Below are 19,706 nucleotides of genomic sequence, written 5' to 3' on the forward strand. Positions count from 1 at the left end.
AATTATAAGAGATTGGTCAGGCTATCTTTAGTATCGGGGCTACCAAAGCTCCGGGTATTGATGGGCTCCCGGCTGGTTTTTATCATAAACATTGGGAAACGGTTAAGGATGGGGTCTGCAGTTTTGTCGAGGGGTTTTTTAGAGGATCTGAGGATATTAGGCTGGTTAGTAAAACTCTACTTGTTCTGATTCCTAAAGTGGAGAATCCTTCTTCTTTCTTACAAATGAGGCCGATTAGTTTGTGCAATGTTCTGTATAAGGCTGTCACCAAAATTGTGGCTAATAGACTCCGATGTATTCTCCTAGATATTATCAGCCAGAACCAAGGTAGTTTTGTGCCTGGTAGATAGATGATGGATAATGTCGTTATTGCACAGGAAATGGTTCATTCGATGAAAGTTAAAAAGGGAAAGCGTGGTTTTGTGGCTTTAAAGCTTGATCTGGAGAAAGCCTATGATCGACTTAACTAGAGTTTTCTTCTTTAGAGTCTAAGGAGAGCTGGGATCCCGGAGAATTGGTGGAGGTTAATTGAGGTTTGTATTACTTCTCATGTTTTTCAAGTTATGATAAATGGGGATACGTCCGATGATTTTACTCCTTCCCGGGGCATTCGTCAGGGTGACCCTATGAGCCATTTCTTGTTCGTTATTGCTATGGAGAGGTTGACTCACCTTATACAGGAGGTTGTGGTCACTGGGAGATTTCATCCTGTGACCATTAACAAGTTTTTCCAACCGGTGACACATTTGTTTTTTTGTGGATGATGTGATTATTTTTGTCGAAGGAAGTGAGGAGCAAATTGTTGTGATTATGAATATCCTCAATTGCTTTTGCTTTGCTTCTGGACAAAAACTTAACATCCAAAAATCCTAGATGCTGTATTCTAATAATATGGAATAGAGTTTCTGTAAACAACTGAGTGAGTTATCAGGCATTCCTCTTACCAAATCTTTGGGAAACTATTTGGGGATTCCTCTCCATAGTGATAGAGTGTCTAAAGCGTCTTTCAAGAATGTTTTTGACAAAATTAATAGCAAGTGTACTAGTTGGAAAACAAAATCACTTTCTCTTGCAGGTCGTCTTACTTTGATTCAGTCAGTGAACTGCGCGGCGCCTAATCATATTATGCAAGCTTTTCGTCTTCCTGAACCAGTTCTTAACGGTTTAGATAAAATCAATCGGCGTTTCCTATGGGGCGACTCAGTGGAAGGTAGGAAAATTCATCTTGTTCCTTGAAAGGAGGTTTGCCAACCTAAAGGTTTGGGTTGCCTTGGGATTAGACAGGCTAAGGATAATAACAAAGTGTTGTTAATGAAACTCCTTTGGAGGATGTGGCAATCTCCGTCTGCTCTGTGGGTCCGGCTCCTTTGCGGGAAGTATAGGAATGATAGGATTTTTGGGAGGCATAAAGAAAAAGTCCAGGTTTGTTCCTTTTTACGGAAAGGGGTTAATGTGGTTTTTTCTGAGTTTTTCACTGGCATTGGATGGTCGGTTGGCAATGGGAGATTGATTAGTTTTTGGAATAATGCTTGGCTAGGGAATCGGCCTTTGTTGGAGATTTGTTCTATTCCTCCGCCTCCGGAGTTTCGAAATTGGAGAATTGCGGATGTTGTGGCTGAGGATGGAGAGTGGGATTGGTCTAAATTTGATCTTTTTTTCAGCCTTGAAACTCTCCTGAGAATCCGAGGAGTTAAAGTTAGCTGCATGGAGGAGGATGGCGATACTCGTTGTTGGTCGTTTACTAATAACAGTGCTTACTCTTGTAAATCTGCTTTTGAGACCTGTAATCAGGATATGGATATTCCTCCTTCAAACCTTTGGAAGGTTATTTGGTCCTTGAAGATTCCTTATTGTATTAGGAGTTTTCTTTGGCTCTATTCTAAGAATAGGCTCCTGACAAATATTGAAAGGAAAAGACAACATTTGGTAGATTCTGATGCATGTAGTGGATGTAAAGCTCATGCAGAAATCAGCTGTCATGTTCTTAGAGATTGTACTGGAAGTAAGGCCGTGTGGATAAAAGTGTTGTTTGAACAGTGTCTTTCTGCCTTCTTTTCCTATTCGGAACAAGACTGGTTTAGGGAGGGTGTTGGAGGGAAGGTTTAGGCTGAGCTCGAGCATGGAGCAATTCTATTTGCTATGGTCTGCCACCAAATTTGGCATTGGAGGAATGTAGAGGTGGTGGGAGAAGGAGCGATTGTCATTCTTAATTTTCTGGAGTTCTTCTTCAGGAAAGTTAAATCAATTGTTGAGAGTTTTACAATTGATAGCTTAGCAGGTTTTATCCAAAGGATAGTTGTTCATCTGTTAGGCTGGGATAGACCTGGTGAGGGGGTGGTTGTTGTCCTCTAAACAGACTCTAGCAAGTGCACTAGATACAAGTAATAAAGTGATAAATAGAGTATTATCTCCACATGGATTGATGACCAAATTTTACTAGAAAAACCTTGCAGAACAGGGTATTCGTGGTGTGTGAATTCTTTACGTTGAGAAATATTCTGAAATGGTAACTAAGTAAATGATTCAACGTATAAAAAGGAGTTTTTGATAATGATAAAAGGTGGAACAGGCTAAGCCATAGCATAACATGTTACTTTCAGTCTCTAAACATCCTATTTATTCATGAATGACGTAAAGTGAAGTCAAGGTCTCTGCTTTAATGCTCACTTAAGTCAACTCTCGTGTGTTCTTAAGATTCTAAGATATAATACAACCTTAAACGTCCCTAAAGTTGGTTCTTTCTTGCATTACGATCGAAACATCATTTCTATTAAGAAAACCCTTGATACAACCCCCTAACATTCCTGTTTCGGGGTTTGGACGTTTGACAAATAGTTCCGCGAAGATGAAAGAAGGTCCCTATCATTTATCTACACTAACATACATGCATATAGCAATGGAGTGAAAACTTTATCAAACACAATATAATATATCATCATTCATTCATAAATAAGAAAATAGAAGACTTACATAACAGGCCCTAACTGGCCGAACCCATTCAAAACGACTACTCACTCATGCTAAAGAGTGAACAACCTAAGTCAAATATACAGAACTCCATGGAAGAAGCCATAATGTTTCTTAGAGAGATTCTCTCTCTAAAGTTGCTTCAAAAAAATTCTCTCTTTTCTTCCCCCAACAAGTATATCTACTTTCCCTCCACTATCGGTATAAATAGGAGGGAAAAAGATTACCCGTACACAAAACAAAGTAAAATATTACAAAACTAGAAAGATTGTTCAAGAGATGGGGATTGCTAAAAGTGGTTAAAATGTTTTGACCCTTGAACACTCAAGGGTCGATTGGTCATGTCATCATGTTGCTTTCTGCCGCCTATTTCTGCCCTCTCCTACTCGCTTGTACAGTCGATGTCCGTCATCAGGTACGCAGCGTTAACCGCTGGATCAAAGGTTGCACTCCTCCTCTTGGTTGTTGCAAAACAGGCTATGTGACAGCCTTTTTGACTTTATCTTTCTAAATCTTCATAAAACACTCATTAGTCCTTCTTTTAAGTAATCTTACGCCAAAAACACCCCAAAATTATCACAAATAGTATGTTTTACTGTAGTCATTTTCATGCCTAACAAATACCCCCAAATTAAATCTTTGCTTGTCCTCAAGTAAACAAAAATAGAAAGCAGAACAACTTACTGGAAGAATTTAGGTATGAAAGAATACGGAAGACGGATTTTGATGACTTTACAGAAAAAAAAAACAGGAAAAGAGATGACAACAGACTATTTAGAAGGAGCAGAAAATGACACTCAGAAGAATATGCGCTCGCCATGATAAAAAATGTGGTTATGCCCGATTTAACTCATGTATCCCTAACTCAAGAAATTCCTCAAAGCTTAAAGGTTTAACTCAACTTTCAATTGAACAACCTGTTCACCCGAAATGCCTCACTAAGGACGGGATGTTTCACTCACTCCCGAATGGCCCTTTTTAGCCATAAAGAAGGGAATGCAACTTCTCTCCTTAGTTCAGTAAATATACTCGTAGGGTGCGAATTTGCTTATTGGTCCTATTTCTATGGATCAAAATTTTTCAAGCAAAGTCCAAAGGTCTTCATGAGTTGTAATGTATGGTTAAGGTAGAGGTGTGGACGTGAATGGATTTTTATGTGTAAGAATTCTGACCTCATGCACTTTACACAAATACCTTGGTTTTTAACATACAATTTTGCACAACTTGTTTAACAGATGATTTACCCAATTTCCTCATTAACGCCTACCACTAAACAACCAATCTAGAAATTTTGGGCATACAATGTGATTGTGTGCCATGAATTAGGAGGTATCTTTAATGATTCATCATATTGTTTTCCTCCTGATCATTGTCCCTTATTAAATATTTTATCTCAATGTGTGCGCGAGTTTCCTCCGCCAGTTACATTTTCAATTAACACAGCTTGCATGAGGGAAATTCACGGTTCTTTAGGATCAAAGTGATGGGAATGTGGTTATTTAAAGGCTAAGTTAACGAAATAAAAGGGCAAGCTCAAATGGTTTATCCTAATATGTGGGTGCAATGCACATGGTATGTCTTTTAACGGTTAAGTTGGGTGCCTAAGTGCCTTTATCATTCAATCCTTGTCCAAAAAATTTCCATTTCGATAGGGCTTACCAAAGCAAATTCTCCCTAAAGAAAATAAGTACAAGCCCACTCTTCAAAGAATCGATGCATTTACATGCAATTGTAGGCTCAAGTTCTCACTACTTTGGGGTTTTCATGCATTAGGGCAAAAGGTCCCTCAAGTGAATGTTGATTTAAAACTTAAAAAATTTTGGAACTTCAAAGCTCGGGAATTAAAAATTATCACCAAACTTTCACCACACATTTCAAACATACATGCACAAACCGTTTACTCAGGAATTACTGCAGGGTCTAAACAAACGAAGAACTAGTTGTTCACAGGATGGAACGAACACAAAACAATAACTATTTACTGAGGATAGACAAAAATGTTACATTTTTACATGCCAAGAGGTCACAGGAGGTAAGTTATTATTCAGAACATACTACAATAACAACTTGTTCAATCTTTTATCATGTTATGCATACAGATAGTGGAATCATTATTGTAATTTTCCCACCCCCAAATTAGAATCGAACATTGTCCCCAATGTTAATACTAGGAAGCATAGGAAAAAAAAGCATAACATGATATCGGAGGAGTTTAAACAAATGACAAGAAGGGTTATAAGTGTTACCAGATGCTTGGACAGGCGACATATGGAATGTTCAGACAAGAGGAGAAAGAGAGGAATCAACCTCTCTATCTAAGGCAGGAACATCGCCATCCCATTTTGAGGAGGCCGCGGCATTATTGATCTCAGGTTTTGCTCTTACCGGACTTTTTATTGAGGCACCAGAGGGACTCTCCCGCCCTTGCTCTTCTTCCACACAGATGTGCTTTAGCATATCGACCTCGCCTTGTAGGTGGGCATTTTTATGTTCCAGCGCATGTATCTGGTCGCGGTTGGCTTTGGTCTGCGCAAACAGGGTGTTCAACTGGGAGAGAATATCTTTGTTGGATAGCTTTGAGCACTTTCGGTAGAAGCCCAGATCCCTGGCCTGTTCCACCTTCTCAGATTCTGACGACACTGATACAACAGGCTCATTTTTCCTTTTCTTACTCTCAACCCTCTTTGCCTCAATGAAATCCGACATCCACACCCACTTTCCATTAACCATCTTCCCGAAGAGCATGCTTTGTAGGCTTCTCAAATCAATTTGATCCGGGTGGTTCACCACCGTCAGCCTGTTTCGGTCTTCAAGTTTGAAGACCCCTATTGCTTTCGCCATGCGCGTTACAATGCTGCCACAACATATTAGGGAAGAGTTCTTCCACCCAAAAGCACTAACATAGTCCCTAAACCAGAACCCTAGATTCATCTTACGCCCAGTCATCATGCTCCATAGAGCAGTAAGGTCTGCGTTACGGATTGTTGCTTGGTTTTCTCTCGCGAAGATTGTGCCGGAAACCAGTTTGTGCAGATAACGGAGAGCGTAGTCCTCGATGTTAGATGCTTTTGAGGCACTCCCATCATAACTTGGCTGGCCAGAGATTGAGTGCCAGAAAACCGTCGGGTCGAACTCGTCTGGGGTTTCGGTGAAAGCCCCCTTATAACCGTCTGATTCCAAGTCATCATCATCAGTGGCATCGAGCAGGCTGTTAAATTTGTTCAAAAACTGCCGCTGGGTATGGGTCATAAGCCGGAAGCTGAATTTCCCCTCTTCTTCAGGGTTAGTGATCTCTGGGTCATGTTTGAATGTAGCCAGAAACTCCAATGTGAGTTCCTTGTAAGCGGGCTCCTTCATTTCAAAGAAACAGCCAAAGTGGCCTGCTTCCATGTGCTTCTTAACACGCTCCGAAAGTTTAAGCTTTTTTAGAGTGTCCCAGCAGATCGTTCTTACTGGCCTGAACTCTAGTTGAGCCAAATCATCATAATACTGTTGCACATTGGCGTCTTTCAACTGTGATAATTTCTTCACCAGTTTTTTCATCTGGCATGAAAGCCACTGTACTTGTGCCAACCATTTTGCCCTTTGCTTTGTCCTTCTTCGCCCCTTCTATTTTCACTTGCTTTCCATAGCCACGAGTTCTCATCCTGAGACTGAGACTAAATAGCTGCACCTGAAATGGTTATCAAACGAAATATGGGGAACGGTGTGAGAGAGAGAAATAAGAAAATGTTTTACTTGTGGCATTGTCGTTTAGGCCATATAAACCAGAGACGCATGCTTAAGCTACATCAAGATGGGCTTATAGACTCGATTGATTGTGAATCAATGGGAACATGTGAGTCATGTTTAAAAGGAAAAATGACAAAGACACCCTTTAGCAATAAAGGTCAGCGTGTATCAGACACTCTAGGATTAATACATTCAGATGTATGTGGTCCTATGTCAGTCCAAGCAAGAGGAGGATTCAGATTCTTCATTAGCTTCATAGATGATCATACTAGATATGGTTATATCTATTTGATGAAGCACAAGTCAGAAGCTTTTGAGAAGTTCAAATGCTTTAAGAATGAAGTTGAAAATCAAACAAGAAAGACTATTAAGATACTTCGATCTAATCGAGGTGGGGAATATCTTTCCGAAGAATTTATGAATTATCTAAATGAATGTGGAATATGCTCACAATGGACGCCTCCTTATACACCACAACACAATGGTGTATCAGAAAGGAGAAATCGCACCTTACTAGATATGGTACGATCCATGATGAGCACCGCTTCTCTTCCAAAATCATTCTGGGGCTATGCCTTAGAAACTACCCTATTTACCTTAAACCGAGTTCCAACCAAATCCGCCAGTTCCACACCATTCGAATTGTTCGTTGGTAGGAAACCCATCTTCTCCTTCATGAGAATATAGGGATGTTCAGCATATGTCAAGCGTATTGTGTCAGATAAATTAGATCCCAAATCTGACAAGTGTTTCTTTATTGGATACCCAAAAGAAACTATGGGATTTACTTTTATCATCCAGATGAACAAAAAGTAATTGTATCCAAACACGCAGTGTTTCTAGAGAAAGAGTTTCTAGAGGAAACACAAAATGGAAGCGTAGTTGAGCTTGAGGAAGTTCAAGAGGAATCACATGTTGAAACCGTGGAAGAGGAAGTCGAGCCCGAACCTGTTTCACTAGATGAAACACAAGTGTCATATCCCACTCGTAGATCTCAAAGAGTTCGTGAACTCCCATTTAGATATGGTTTTCTAGTGGGAGATAACGAACTGGTTCCCGTGTTAGACGATGAACCCGAAACCTACGAAGAAGCTCTTGCTAGTCCAGAATCTAAAGCATGGCTAGAAGCCATGAATTCTGAAATGGACTCCATGTATACTAACCAAGTGTGGACTTTGGTTGATCCACCCGAAGGGATAAAACCCATTGGGTGCAGGTGGATCTTTAAGAAGAAGATGGACATGAATGGAAAGGTTAGTACCTACAAAGCTAGGTTAGTAGCGAAAGGATATCGTCAAAAGCAAGGAGTTGACTATGACGAGACTTTCTCTCCAGTAGCCATGTTCAAATCCATCAGAATATTGCTTGCAATTGCCGCTCATTTTGACTATGAGATTTGGCAAATGGATGTGAAAACAGCTTTCCTAAATGGAAATCTGCTTGAGGACGTATACATGATGCAACATGAAGGTTTCACATCGAAGGATGCAACCAAGGTCTGCAAACTTCAAAGGTCCATTTATGGACTTAAGCAAGCATCTAGAAGCTGGAACAAAGCGTTTTGATGAAACCATAAAACAATTTGGTTTCGAACAAAACTCTGAAGAGGCTTGTGTTTACAAGAAGACAAGTGGGAGCTCAGTCGTTTTCTTAGTACTATATGTTGATGATATGCTACTTATGGGAAACGATGTTGCAATGTTGCAAATAGTAAAAGTTTGGTTATCAGGTAATTTCTCCATGAAAGACTTGGGAGAAGCAGCTTATATCTTGGGGATTAAGATCTATCGGGATAGATCGAAAAGGCTGCTTGGACTATCCCAGTCTACATATATTGACAAAGTCCTAAAGCGTTTTGACATGCATGAATCGAAAAGGGGTAACTTGCCAATTGTGCATGGTGTCAAGTCATCAAATGATCAGTGTCCTAAAACGGACAATGATAAGAAACGCATGGCTGTATTTCCTTACTCCAGTGCGGTTGGTTCGATCATGTATGCCATGCTTTGCACTAGACCTGATGTGGCGTTCACATTAAGTATGACGAGCCGATATCAAGGGAATCCAGGATTTGATCACTGGATTGCTATCAAGAACATTCTTAAGTATCTTAGAAGAACTAAAGACATGTTCCTCACATATGGACACAGAGAATTGAAATTGAAGGATATTCAGATGCTAGTCATCTGACTGATGAAAATGATTATAGATCCCAATCAGGATACCAGTTTATCCTAAATGGAGGTTCAGTTAGTTGGAAGAGTTCCAAGCAAGGAAGTGTTGCTTTCTCGTCGACTGAATCAGAGTACATCGCAGCTGTAGAAGCGGTAAAGGAGACTGTTTGAATTAGAAAGTTCATAACAGAACTAGGAGTGGTGCCTGACATTGTGAATCCCATTACTCTGTACTGTGATAACAATGGAGCCATTGCACAAGAAAAGGAACCACGGTCTCATAATGCATCCAAACATTATCTCAAGCGATATCATCTCATTAGGGAGATTATAGCCAGGGGAGATGTAAGGATAGAAAAAGTGCCTACTGAGGACAACGTTGCAGATCCGTTGACCAAGCCATTACCACAAAGAGCTCACGATAAACATCTTAGTTCTTCTGGTATTAGTTTCAGGAACAATTGGCTTTAGTCCAAGTGGGAGAATGTTGGAGTTTAGTGTCCTAAAGACAATTGTCTTAGGATATTAATATTAATGAATAAATTGTTTATTTGATCATTTGTTTAATAAGATATATAGCATTAAAATGTAACTATATATAAAGGCACAAATCTTTCATAAAGAAAGTAACCCTAAGTTTATTTAAGTAGTTATAAAGTGTTCATACAAGCATAAAGTGAGACTGTACTTTATAATAGACCAATAGACTTAAAGTTAACCCAAGTCAAGTAATATGTTATAGGGGTTGGCATATTACAGTTGAGACTTGCATGTAACAGTGTTTTCTGTCGAGACAGAAAGCTGATCTCACAAGCTTTATATATTCAGATATCTAGACAGTTACATGGGGATCCGGTGAAGGAGTTCATTAGGATTGGGACCCGACTTGAGATAACAGAATGGATTGGTTTATCTAATGTGCCAACTGTTCATCTCATTGGTATTAGTAGGTATAACTAATCCTCAGACTCAAACATTCGTTAATTAGTGATTCTGGATTATGGAGTCTGATACTTTGATTCTGTGCGAGCACGATCCAACATGTGAGAGCCTGGGGTGTGTGAGAGCAGGGTTGGGTATCACACAAAGTAATTGCAGAATAGTTAATGTCAGATTGAGCATTCGTCACTCCCGATAAGTGGGAGATATATCCAAATGGCCACTTGTGGTGAATTGACTGAAATCCTTGCAAGGTGATAAAGTTAAGAGTAGAAATGAACATTTCACTTAACTTATCTTTTCAGAGTGAATTCAACCTGTACAAGTAAAATCGGACTCTTTGTTATATGTAACCTTGACACGTTCCATGGTTATAAGGAATTGACCGACAGGATATTGTTGATGAAGGATCGTATTATACTGTACCTAATGCAGAAAGGTTAACGTCAGTTATCAACCTGACTTCTTAATTGCTCTGGGGGAATATCATAGGTTCTGCTAGTAACAGCTCGCGACGATATTCCGTTATATATATGTTGGAATTAATCGTGATGAATAATTTCAAAGGATATATATGGCTAGTGGAAATAAAGAACCTAATGGGTCGCACAGTCCCGCTCAATTGGACTCTAATGACCAAGTGAAATTTGGACCTTCACCCTTAGATATAACCTAATACGAATCCTACGGTGATCATATTACTTAATTAAAATATTAATTAACAAATTTTTTTTTCACGCCTTTCTCTTCACTCATCCTTCCTTTGAACACCAGATAATTAAACTTCATGCCTTTCTCTTCACTCCTCCTTCCTTTGAACACCAGATAATTAAACTGGTTAATTCATATGAGAAATTGGAGTTTGGCAATTACAGAAAAAAACACACTATAGGAGAAAATGCACAATTTACTACGATTCCATCCTTATGGCCCTAAAGAAGATAAAAGATCTAAAAAAATTTGTTCAACTTTTCCGATTCTGTAATTGCCAAACACTTATTTTTCTTCTTTTGGTCAATTACATTAAACTGAGTTCAACATTAATTACACCAGTATTGAATTTGCAGTTTTTTTTTCTTCTTTTGGTTAGAAGCCAGCCATGTTATTTTTTCCTTATTCCTCCATAACTAGTTGATTATCAGACCTTAATTAACCACTTTAATTATTTGGCTTTCAATTCAACACAAGGAGCAGATGAAGAAGGTCTGAGTTTTTTCTGGGTGATGTACTCGGCTTCTGGTGCGAGGTTTGATTTGATTTGATTTCTCTGCTCTTTTAATTCCAATCTCTCTTCCTTGAATTTCTATCAACACTTTAATTAAAGGTTCTCTTCTCCCCTGATTTCCTGCTCTTTGTTTCAATTCAATTTCATAACCTTAGAATTAGATCACGATGCTAAGCAGACGCTTTATCTCTGCGTTTTCATCTCACTCTCATCTTCACCAGGTAATGTCTTTTTCTCTTCTTCATGCTCCTTATTCTACCTATCCAACAAAGATAATTGGATTTTTCATCCCCAAATTCTTTTAATCAATTTTCTGTTTTTCCAATTTACCGAATAAATATCTGAATTTTTCTCAGGTGAAATCCAAGAAGAAGATTGTTTGAGTTTGGCTCGTGTTAAAGAATCAAGTTTGAGAATTTCTCTCTCTAAAGTGGTTGCTTGTTTGTAGGAGTTAATTAAGATTAATAATAGATAAAATCTGTTACTAATATTTTAATTAGTAATTTGATCACCGTTAGATTATTATTGGTTAGATCTAAGGGTGAAGGTCCATGGTCATTAGGGTGCAATTGAGCGGGACTGATGGGTCGCATATGAGACTTGGAATCGGAGGACGAAAATGTAATTAGTGAGACATGTATATATGGGCCGAAATTTGTATATTAATTAGGGGATAAATTAATTTGATTAATAATTATAATTTGATTATGGTTATGAATTAAATTAAAGGATTATCTGATATTAATTAGAAGTTTTTATGTGATTGAAACTCTAATTAATTATCCCTAACATTAATTAATTATTAATTTGATTAATAATAATTATCTAGATATAATTAGTTATTATTTAGATAATAGTAAAGTGATTATTTAATTATCTAATTAGGAATCCTATTCGGACTAAGATCCTAATTAATTAATTACCTAACACAACTAGGACTAGGGTTTTGAGAAGTCTATAAATAGACTCCCTAGCCTAGGAAATTCGGCCAACACAAAAGAAGCAGAGGAGGAATCGTTCCGTCGTCGTCTCGGCTAATTTACTTTATTTCTTATTCCCTCTTTGATCTCGTATCGATTTTTGTTAGAGGCAATCATTGCGATTGCTATACTTTAAAGGTTGATCATTGATTAGTTTTGTTTTTCTATGTTGAACAAAAACGTTCGTTGCTCACGGATTGATACAGTTAAACCTCGATAAATGAATATTCGATAAAGTAATAACCTCGATTATATAATAAATTCTTCCGGTCCCGACTTGGGCCAATGGACTAAAGTAATAACCTCGCTAAATGCATTAAGTAATAAAAAATATTTAAATCCTTAAGGGTCCAATGAAAATATAAAGTAATAATTATTAAATTATATATATATATAGGGGTGAGATCCAGCGTGACAAGGGTTTAAGTTGTGACAATGAGCTTATTGTGTGACATAACAAAACTACGTAGTTTTGATGATAATTAAAAAGGGCAAGGTGGCAAATTGGTAAATAAAATGAAAGAGATGATAGAAAAAATTGTTTTATTTCTTTTCTTTAAAATATATTTTTCCGACATCTCTAACATCGTTTTTCGAAAATTTTTATACTATTAGACTCGTCTAAATTAGACGGTCATTTTAAGATCCCTGAACCTCAAGTAAAAAAAATTCCGGTGAACGGAATCCGGGTGGGCGTTTTCCGGTGAGAAAAAAAGTTCTCAAAAAATTCTCAAAAAATTTCAGAAAATGTAAACCATTATTCTAAGAAACTTTAATTCTTGGGTCGAAATAGGATTTCTTACGGTTTAGTCCCAATAAAACGTTTTCCTTAATTTTATCCATTTTGCATGCTTCAACAATTTGTTGGGACTATACCGTAAGAAATCTCGCTTCGACCCAAGAATTAAAGTTTCTTAGAATAATGTTTTACATTTTCTGAAATTTTTTGAGAATTTTCTAGGCACTTTGTTTCTCGCCAGAAAACGCCCACCCGGATTCCGTTCACCGGAATTTTTTTTACTTGAGCTTCAGGGATCTTAAAATGACCGTCTAATTTAGACGAGTCTAATAGTATAAAATTTTTCGAAAAACAAGGTTAGAAATATCGGAAAAATGTATTTTAAAGAAAAAAAAATAAAACATTTTTCTGTTGGAACAATACAAGTATTATGTTGGAACAAATGGTATACTGATTTGGAACAAATTGTACGCTGATTTGGAACAATGTAAGTAGGACAAAAAATATGCCTAGAAAATTATCAAAAAATTCGAAAACATGCAAAATATCATTTTAAGAAACTTTAATTCTTGGCTCAAAGCGAAATTCCTTACAGTTTTGAGCCAATAAATTGTTGAAGCATGTAAAATGGATAAAATTAAGGAACAAGTTTTATTGGGACTAAACCGTAAGAAATCCCGCTTCGACCCAAGAATTAAAGTTTCTTAAAATAATGTTTTACATTTTTTGGATTTTTTTTAGAAATTTCTAGGAACTTTTTTTCTTGCCAGAAAATACACACTCGGATTCCGTTCACCGGAATTTTTTTTACTTGAGCTTCAGGGATCTTAATATGACTGTCTAATTTAGACGTGTCTAATAGTATAAAAATTTTCAAAAAACGAGGTTAGAAATGTCAGAAAAATGTATTTTAAAGAAAAGAAATAAAACAATTTTCTGTTGGAACAATACAAGTATTATGTTGGAACAAATGGTACATTGATTTGGAACAACGTAAGTAGGACAAAAAACGTGTTCAGAAAATTATCAAAAAATTCCAAAACATGTAAAACATTATTTTAAGAAACTTTAATTCTTGGCTCAAAGCGAGACTCCTTACAGTTTTTACCCAACAAATTGTTGAAGCATGTAAAATGGATAAAATTAAGGAAAACGTTTTATTGGGACTAAACCGTAAGAAATCTCGGTTTGATCCAAGAATTAAAGTTTCTTAGAATAATGTTTTACATTTTTTGAAATTTTTTGAGAATTTTCTGGACACTTTTTTGCTTGCCGGAAAAAGCCCACCCGGATTCCGTTCACCGGAATTTTTTTTACTTGAGCTTCATGGATCTTAAAATGACCGTTTAATTAAGACAATGTCCAACGGTATAAATTTTTTTGAAAAACGAGGTTGGAAAAGTTGGGAAAATGCATTTTAAAGAAAAAAAATAAAACAATTTTCTGTTTCCTTTTATTTACAAATTTGCCACCTCCTTTTGGTTAATTACAAAATTGGTCCTTATCACACAATAAGGCTTGTCGCACCATAAGCAATGTGTCACACTTAATCTCTCCTATATATATATATATATATATATATATATATATAGGAGAGGGCTCTTGTAAGAACCCTTTCCTAGGTGAGAACTCACCTTAGATGAGAACCACCAAAAACTACGTAGTTTTGGGTAAGGAAATTTAAAAAAAATATTATTGTCTAGGAGGATCGAACCTGGGACCTTACATCTATACTCCACATTACTTACCACTAAGCCAATTGTCTTTCTTGTGTATTATGTGTCGCGCTGCTTAATATACTACGGCCCTTTTAGTTTCCATTGTTTAATATTGGGTAATTAATTTATTAGTCCCTATATTTTGACAAAACATACTGTTTAGTCCCTGTATTTTCAAAAACACATGGTAAGGTCCCTAACTTTTTTCTCAGTGAACTGTTTAGTCCTTCCGTCTGTTTGTTAGATTTTTTTACCGTTTATGACTTCAGAAATGACGAAATTACCCTTTAATATTTACCTTCAAACTTCAGAAGAGGAAATCCAATTTAGAAGAAGAAGCTATTTGTATGGAGAATAAGAAAAAGAACCGATACAATGCTTACGAATTTGAACGATTAAGAAGAAAATCAAGAAAAAGAACATTCAAAATTGATTTCAGATGCATTAGAGTTTAAAGGAAAGAAAAATAAAGGAAAAGAAGAACGCAAATCCAAATTGACTAACAGAATCTTCATGAGAGTCTAACGGCAGGGACTAAACAGTTCACTGAGAAAAACGTTAGGGACTAAACAGTTCACTGAGAAAAACGTTAGGGACTTTACCATGTGTTTTTGAAAATATAGGGACTAAACAGTGTGTTTTATCAAAATATAGGGACTAATAAATTAATTACCCTTTAATATTTGATGCATGCACTTATTAATATCAATTAAATGTGCATAATAATAAATTATTAATAAAAAAAGAAATATGCATAATAATGAATTATTAATAGAAAAAAAATGCAAAAACATGCTCTAATTTCTTATTTATTTAATTACTCTATATTTTTGTAATTTATATTTTAAAATGTTAAGGACGATGTTCTAAATATTGTTACATATATTCTAAACTTTATAATTTGTGTTCTAAAAATTAAGTATAATGTTTAAAAAAAATAGTAAATATATGGACCATTTTTACATTTGTTCTATAATATAATTTATAACACTCATATTCTAAATAACATAATGTATGTTCTAAAAAACATAACGCGTGTTCTAAAGTTTATATTTTGTGTTCCAAAAATTAAGTATAACGTTCTAAAAAAATCAGTAGATATCTCGATCGGTTTTTCATTTGTTCTATAATATAATTTAGGGTTAATACACATAATTGCCCTTGTATTATCACGGAAAAACAGATATGTCCTTATATAAAATAAACTCATAAATATACCCTGTAATTTTTCAAAAACCTACATATATACCCTAATTTAACAGACTGATAAACGGCGTGCACAACCAGAGATAAAAAAAACACCATGTCCACAGTTCTTCATTGTGAAAATTGGTTTTTGATTTACAGTCCCACTTCTTTCCAACTCTCCAATCCTTTCATTTTTTTTTTCAAAACCAAGTCTGCAGGAGATAGATATCACATACCTTTGCAGATTAAAATATAATTAAGATTACAATTAGAATTAGAATAAAAAAAACAACAGCAACAGACAAAATTGCAATCAAAAGGAAGGAGAAGAAGTACCTTTGTTTAAGGAAGGAACGAACAGGAGGAATTGACACCCAATACAAATTGACTCTTCTCTCTGTTGATGTTGATGAAGAAGTTATCGTCTTCTCAACCAAAGCCGAAGACAAAATGGAAACACAGAGAGGGGTTTTTCTTGCTCAGAGAGAAGACGGGGACGACAATTGTAAGATTATGGCATCCTTGTAGCTAAAAGTGATCGATTATACCTGTTTGCGCCATTGCCAGAGAGCGGCGGGGCCAAAGTCGAGAGACGGTTTACGGGGATGAGGATCTTTAGGCCCCAGAAATGGAGTGCGGTTTCATCGTCGATTTGGATTGATTGTTTAGAGAGGTTGGAGAAGGTGTAGCAGTAACGGAGATAGTAACCGTAGAGGGAAATCGGACTGATAAGAGAAAGGGCCATTGAAGGTTGAAATGGATAGGAGAAAAGAGTAAGAAGACCAGAGAGTTTGACAAAAAAAAAAAAAAGAATTAGAGAGTTGGAAAGAGGAAGTGAGATTGTAAATCAAAAATCAATTTTGACAATGGAGAACAGTGGACATGGTGTTTTTTTGTCTCTGGTTGTGCACGCCGTTTACTCCACGTCATAAGTCTGTTAGATTAGGATATATTTGTAGGTTTTTAAAAAATTCCAGGATATATTTATGAGTTTATTTTATATAAGGGCATATCTGTTTTTTCGTGATAATACAAGGGCAGATATGTGTATTAACCCTATAATTTATAACTCATGTTCGAAAAAACATAACACGTGTTCTAAAAAACATAACGTATGTTCTAAAAAATATGTCGTACGTTCTAAACTTCATAGTTCGTGTTTTAAAAGTTAAAATATATGTTCTAACGTTTGTTTTAAAAAATATATAGTTTGTGTTCCAAAAATTAAGTATAATGTTCTAAAAAAATCAGTAGATATTTCGATCGTTTTTTCACTTGTTCTATAATATAATTTATAACTCATGTTCGAAAAAACATAACGTATGTTCTAAAAAATATGTCGTGCGTTCTAACTTCATAGTTCGTGTTTTAAAAGTTAAAATATATGTTATAACGTATGTTTTAAAAAATATATAGTTTGTGTTCTAAAAATTAAGTATAATGTTCTAAAAAAATCAGTAGATATCTGGATCGTTTTTTCATTTGTTCTATAATATAATTTATAACTCATGTTCGAAAAAACATAACACATGTTCTAAAAAACATAACGTATGTTCTAAAAAATATGTCGTACGTTCTAAACTTCATAGTTCATGTTTTAAAAGTTAAAATATATGTCCTAACGTATGTTTAAAAAAATATATTTTCCTATGTAACATAAATTACAAAAATATAAAGGAATTAAATAAATAAGAAATTAGAGCATGTTCTTAGATTTTTTTTTTATTAATAATTCATTATTATGCACATTTCTCTTTTTTTCTATTAATAATTCATTATTATGCACATTTCCTTTTTTCTATTAATAATTCATTATTATGGATATTTAATCGATATTAATAAATGAATGCGTCAAATATTAAACAAAAAAAACAATAGAAGCTAAAAGGGAGATGGTATATTAATCAGCGCGCGAAATAATATACAAAAAAAGTAATTGGCTCAGTGGTAAATAACATGTAGTGTAGTTGAACAGTTCCTAGGTTCGAATCCCCTAATAAGCAGCAGTATTTTTTATTAATTTTCCTACTCAAAACTACGTAGTTTTGGGTGGTTCTCACCTAAGGTGAGTCCTCACTTAGGGGAGAGTTCTCACTTGATCCCATATATATATATATATATATATATATATACACCAAAACCTTTTAATCAATCAACTAGAAGTCATTTCTTCTGAAAAATGCATCTATAGTTGATTGTTTTTTCTTTCCACCTAAACCAAAATGAACATCATTCTTAACTTTTTGTAGTGTAAACACAACTTCTGGTATATTTTGCTCATGTTGTAGCAAGTAGTTGTTTAAGATAACCATTGCTTGAAAGGCCTCTTTTGACGATACATTTGCGATAACACAACTATCATCTGCTCTGGATCATTTCCATCATCATTGTTCATTATTGACTGGATAATTTCTTCGTTTGTAAGCGATTCCATAACTGCATCATTCTCGCTATGATAGTTCAAAAGATGTTCGAAATCCATCACATTTAGCATAAATTAGAAATGACATCACTTAATCATTGGATATCTTCATCTAATTGACCAACTTCTGGTTCAGGAATATTAGCATCTTTTGAACGAATCTTGCAATTATTTGATTGATTTGTAATTATACTAATGTGATAATTACAAATCAATCAAATAATATATTTTCTAAACAAGATAATTACATATCTAATGAATATTTATCGACAAATGAATAATTTATTAATTTATCAATAAATGAATAATTTATTCATTTATCAATAAATAAAAAATTTATTCATTTATCGATAAATAAATAATCTCGCTTAATGAATATTTTTTTCCGGTCCCAAGGATATGCATTTATAGAGGTTTTACTGTAATAAGAAGTTGTGGGCACTTCGTTTGCAACTGTAGATAGTTCTTCACCGAATGTATTACTTTCTATCCCTCTTTATATGAAATAACAATTAACAGATCTTGGGAAAAGGAAATAGATATAATAGATAAAATTTTATTATTCCGCTACGCCTAGGCTTGTCTATTTTCCTACAGCTAATGCATTGACAAAGTTCGGAGTCTCTTCCTCAGTGATCAATTGGTTGCCTTCAGCTCCTGCTTTTTGCCACATGTTTATTAATGATGACATTTGTAGTATTTCACACTTGACTTTTTCTTGACTTTTCCTATCTTTTCTCCTTCCTCCTTCTTTTTATTTGTTCTCCTTCCTCTTTTTTTGTTTAAACACTCACTTTTTTCTTTTATTAATATATTACGGGTTTGACAGTTCTTGGACCATGGATGCTCACCTCACACACGTTCTGTCTCGTCCCAATTTCTATCGAAAAAAGGTTAAAACATAAAAATTATTTATTTTAATATTCACATTTTCATATCTAAGAGTATCTTCATTTTGTAATTGGTTTGGAATTGAAGGATGTTAGCTCATTTTGTCGCATCACCACAATTTTGATCTCACTTTGAAATACATTTCAACATATAATTGTTTTGTACTTAACACCACTTTTAATTTGTAAAATCCAATTAATATTTTAAGATAAAATATTAATTATTTTTAATAAATTAACTAAAATATGAAATTAATTGGATTAATTAAAATCAAATTTAATAAATTAAATTTAAAAATAATTAGTAAAAAGTTAAAAGAAACATACACATTTTATTTGAAGAAGCTGCTTGTGGAATCGGACAACCTCGGAGCTGTCAGAATGATCTCTGATAATAATGCTATTTGTTTAAATAGCCAGAATTTAATCAAAGGGATTAAAGGGTTTGTTTTTCCTTTGATTCTATTAGCTTCTGCCATATTTTCAAGGAGCAGGGTGGCGGACCGTCTTGCGGCTGAGGGCCATGTGAGGATGTTGGGATTCTCAACCTTCTCTTCACCTCCTAGTTTCCTATCTTCTCTTCTTTTGGATGATATGGTGGGGGTCAGCTTTCCTAGGCTGATCCCGGGTTAGGCTGTTTTGTTTGTTTTGTTTTGTCTTTTTCTTTCATTTCCTACAAAAAAAAAAACATTTTATTTATAAAAACAAGGGAAAAATACAAAAATAAAACTT

The sequence above is a fragment of the Euphorbia lathyris genome, chromosome 2 (assembly GCF_963576675.1).
Source record: "Euphorbia lathyris chromosome 2, ddEupLath1.1, whole genome shotgun sequence".
Classification (NCBI taxonomy): domain Eukaryota; kingdom Viridiplantae; phylum Streptophyta; class Magnoliopsida; order Malpighiales; family Euphorbiaceae; genus Euphorbia; species Euphorbia lathyris.